The sequence below is a fragment of the Silene latifolia genome, chromosome 1 (assembly GCF_048544455.1).
Source record: "Silene latifolia isolate original U9 population chromosome 1, ASM4854445v1, whole genome shotgun sequence".
Lineage (NCBI taxonomy): Eukaryota > Viridiplantae > Streptophyta > Magnoliopsida > Caryophyllales > Caryophyllaceae > Silene > Silene latifolia.
This window is the reverse complement of record NC_133526.1, coordinates 109,842,953-109,848,113: the sequence shown is the minus strand read 5'-3', so window position 1 is coordinate 109,848,113 and position 5,161 is coordinate 109,842,953.

The following is a 5,161-nucleotide window of genomic DNA, read 5'->3' as shown; positions in this document are numbered from 1 at the left end:
AGATCCGGTGAGTTTGCCACTTTTCGTGAGTTACCCCCGCATTTATATACCATTGGATCTAACAAGATCAAGGGCTAAGATTATATAAAAAAAAATACACACACTCATTTTTTTTTCTCTCTCTTCCACTTAATCTTACGTTTCCCCTTTTTTTCTCCAGCTTTCTTCATTCTTCACCTCCTTTTTCTTATTTTCTTCAAATTCATGGCATAATCCAATCAAATCTTCGCGAAATCGGAGTAATTCAAGTCAAAAACACGAAATTAATTAATTATCTTCATTCAATTTGATTGATACACGCATCAATCGTCAGTTTTTTCCCAAAATTTGCAAAAACCTTAGCGCAAATCGACATAATGAAGGTAAGTGTAGATTATATAAGTCAATATATGTTATTTTGCGAGTTATTTCAATTGCTACTCTGTTAGTATGCTTGTTTATCATACCTTTGGCATTTGATTGATGATTTATTCTCATTATCCTGAAAATTTGTTGGTAATCTAGAGTAGCACACCAAGTGCTTGTTAAAATGTCTAGTTGAATATAGAAACTCAGTTATTGTAATGAAGAAACGTGGTTATTTAATAGTTATTCAAATGCATAAAATCAGTTATTGTATTGTAGAAAATCAGTTATTGTGATGTAGAAACTCTGGTATGTTTAGTTATTGTAATGTAGAAACCCAGTTATTGTAATGAATAAAATGTGTTATTGCATTGAGATGAAACTCAAATATATTCAAATTTCTTGTTCACTCGTTAGTTGTTGTAATATTACATATCGATTATTGTATTACTTTAAGCCAGTTATTGTATTATTAAAACTCAGGTATTGTATCTTCTAGTTACTTCTTGGGTGTTTTGATAACTTATATTCTGCCTTTTGATGATTCGCAGATCCAATCACGATAGACGCGGATAATTGGCGTTCAATGGAAAAATTGATGTATATACTCGGGCATTTTAATGAAGAAATGTAGTTATTTTATAGTTAACGCAGTTGTTTACTGAGAATAATATTTTCTAGTATTTATAGTTATTGTAATGTAGAAACTCAGTTATTGTAATGTATAAATTCTGTTATTTGTAGTTATTGTAATGTAGAAACTCAGTTTTTGTAATGTAGAAACTCGGTTATTGTAATGAACAAAACGTGTTATTGTATTGAGATGAAACTCAAATATATATTCAGATTTCTATCTGTTGTTTGTTTTCATCTTGTTTAATTGAATAACTAGTCATTTCCATTCAATCAATCATTGAGATTGATTAATGCAATAGGAAGATCTGGAAAATGAAATTATCATATATAACAAGGTTAAAAAAATCACTTACTTTCATTATATAACTATTTTGTTCCCAACACATTACACTTAAACATCTCCAACAAATTATATCTAAGCATTATCATCAGCATTACATCTAAGCATTTCAAAATAATACATCTAACAATAGTTACATTACAAATATTACATATATTTATCTCCAATACTATGTCTAAAAGTAATTTTCCATCGAGAATTGTGTCTTGTCGTTGTTTTCACCCTTCTTCCACGAGTATTTCTTCCTGGCGAGAAACATGTTTTGCCATGAAGGAGAGGGTTGCACCAGTAGAAAACAAAAGCTCACTGAAAGAAATAAAGCATAAAAGGGGGTAAGTTATAAATAACTATACAACTATAAGAAAATTATATAAAACCACAGCAATAACTCAGAATTGAAATAACTAAGTTAAGACAATATAATAATTGAGATGTAATATTACTATAACCAACTGATTATATAAGAAGACGCCATCTTACAACAACTCTAATTTGAAATAACTAAGTTAAAACAATACAATAACTAAGTTTGAATAATACAATAACTCGATTAAAGCTATACAATAACTGTTGTTAATAGATTAACACATGAAATAAAAAGTAACTACAGCATACAATAATTGAGTTTGAATAATACAATAACTCGATAAAAGTAATACAATAACTGTTAACAGATTAACACAACAAACAAAACGTAACAAATCAACAAAAATGAAACGGATATTAGATAAGAACGATTATGAAAATGCATAAATCGGATCTAGAAAAACAAAATTAGTACTTACCTATAGTGAAATTGAAGAGAAATACGAAGATGAAGCGAAATAGACAACGAAATCAAATGACGAAATCTTCTTAATTGATGACAAATTCGAACGAAGATGATGAAGATTTAGGATGAAGATTAAGTTTTTAGCCTGCAACTTGAATGAATTTGATGAAGACGGAATTTGATAATTGAACAAACTCAACGAAAAAAATAGTATAAAAGAAGAAGTTTATTACCTGATTAGACGAAGATGAAGTAGAACTGAACACAAAAACACAAGAAAGGCGGATAAGATCGAAAAACAAGCACGAAAATCTGGAATTGAAATCGCATTAGAGAATGAGTTTGAGAGTGAAACGCTGAATGAGAGAGAGAGAGAGAGAGAGAGAGAGAGAGAGAGAGAGAGAGAGAGAGAGAGAGAGAGAGAGCGAGCGAGCGAGAGACTGAAAAAATGAAGAAAATAAAGAAACAGCCAATCTTACGTCTTTTATATAAAAGATGTAAGATTTAATCTCAGTCATCCATCTTATGTCTAATCAATGGTCCAGATGTAAGATTTAATCTCAGTCATCCATCTTATGTCTAATCAATAAAGAAACAGCCAATCTTACGTCTTTTTTTTTTTTTTTTAAGCAGTGATATTGTTTAGTATAACGTGTGATATTGTATTACAAAATAATATTACGATTTTTTTTTCAAATTTTTTTTTTTCGAAAAAGTTTTTTTTTTTTTTTTTTTTTTAAAAAAAAAAAATTTTTAATGTATGCTGTGATATTGTTTAGTATAACGTGTGATATTGTATTACAAAACAATATCACGATTTTTTTTTCGAATTTTTTTTTTCAAAAACTTTTTTTTTTCAGTTGTGATATTGTTTAGTATAATGTGTGAAACTGTAAGCTGTGATATTGTGTAGTATAACGTGTGATATTGTATCATAGACTCACAGACTCAAAAAGATAGGGTGGACTCATGTGATCCTAATTCTATATATATATATATATATATATATATATATATATATATATATATATATATATATATATATATATATATATATATATATAGATTTGGGATCCTATGAGAACCACTAGTATAATGAGAACCACTAATAATAATAATAATACGGACAGTTTGTGATAAACTCACCTATTCCCCCAATCCCCAAACCTCCCTGACACCGTCATTTTACCAATTAGCTTTGTCGTTCTTCTTTTTTTTTTCCTCTCACGTCAATTTGCGATAATTTCCTTCATTCATTGATTTAATCTTCCGATTATATTCGCATAAATCACTGTAAGTTCATCATCTTCGCTCCAATATTTCTCTCATTTGTATGCAATTCACGTAAATCGTTTATTCCTCTAATCACGAAACCCTAATTTTTGCAATTTTCCTATGTTAGAATCTTCATAATTCACTTTTTAATTGGCTGTTGTTTAGAGTAAAATCCATTTGTCTATTCATTTATATTGATTTATATGATTACGCTCTCAATTTGCTTGATTTATGGCGTAAGGTTCGTGATTCGTGAAAGTTAGACGTTTAGCTATGAATGCTTGAAGTTCTGTGTGAATTGCGTCGTAATATTTCATTTTTTGAGGAAAACCCACCAATCCCCTTGCCAGATTTCGAGACTTCGCAAGCAAATTCACCAATTCCCACGTCTGTTTCTTCAATGGATGTTGATGATCCACCTATAAAAAGAGCAAGAACCATGTACGACATTGTTTCAGAATCTTTACAGAAACTTCATATTACTCAAGCCTCACAAGAAAACCCAACTGACATTGCCGGACCTTCACAGCTTACACCACAAGCCTTCTCTTTTGTTTGCAGTTTCAAATATGCCTGGTAACTGAAATTTGCAATCCAAGGTCTTAGTGATCCTGCAGTCAATCAGAAAGCATTACTGAGGATCGATGTCGATGTGAGTGGGTTTAATGTCACGGTTCAGAACTCGGGTAATGAAATTATTCGCCATCTATGCTTGAAACCATCTGATTTTGAATGCACTAGGCCAGTAGAGGGAAAGATTGCCAGCTTACCTGAATTGTCTAAAAAATTGGCTAATGTTTACGACAGCAGTCTATTATATATGTTGTCTCTATGAATGTAGAATGTGAAGCAGGCATCTCGTGCATTTAAGAATGGCAAAAGTCTATTTATGGCAGGGTTGGCTGAGTCGAAGAAGGAACATGGTTTGGAGTTGCTTGACAAACTGGACGCTGGTATGGGTGAGCTTCAGCAAATTGTGGAAGACAGGAACCGTGATGCAGTAGCTCTAAACGAGAAGAAGTTGCTTGGTATGTTGGCGGGTATGTCGGCGTAGGCATCTGCTTAGTTAAGGGTTTACTACTAGTGTTAGTCGGTTATAGCAAGAGGTACCCACTAACTATTGTCCGAAGTAATTGATTAGCAATGCTCATTATTTTCGATTACTAAAGCGGAGTATTATGACTAAAAAGATGGAATGTCGTGTCTTTCGAATGATAGACTGCTTAGTATCTACTCAGGTCACAGTCTACAGGTAGTTTTTACTACGAGTGTTATTTTAGCTCCTAACCATAACTTCCAGCATTTGACTTCCATTTGATTGTCGAAGGGCTCATGTAGGGAAAAGTTGTAGTACAACAAGAAACATTTGGCAGTAGAGGGAAAGATTGCCAGCTTACCTGAATTGTCTAAGAAATTGGCTAATGTTTACGACAATGATCTATTATATATGTTCCATGCCACGGGGTGTAACCATCTCATCTTCTGTACATTCGGTAATATCTTCCTTCTTCCTCTTCTTTTTTGGTTCGGTTTATGTTTGCTGTCATTTTGTGTGTTAATTTTAACTTCTGCTTTCTGTTTCTTCCTTACTTGCGATTAGGTTGATTCTGAATCCAAGATATTATCAGATGAAATAAATCAAAGATAATCTTGACTGCTGAATTGTTGATGGCCTTATTCTGTTGTTACATAATCTCGATCTTTTATATGAATGCCTTAGAAACCAACTAATATTGCCTGATTCTGTTTTAAATCGAGTTTCTTGGGATTAGTGTTTTACATTCATGGATATA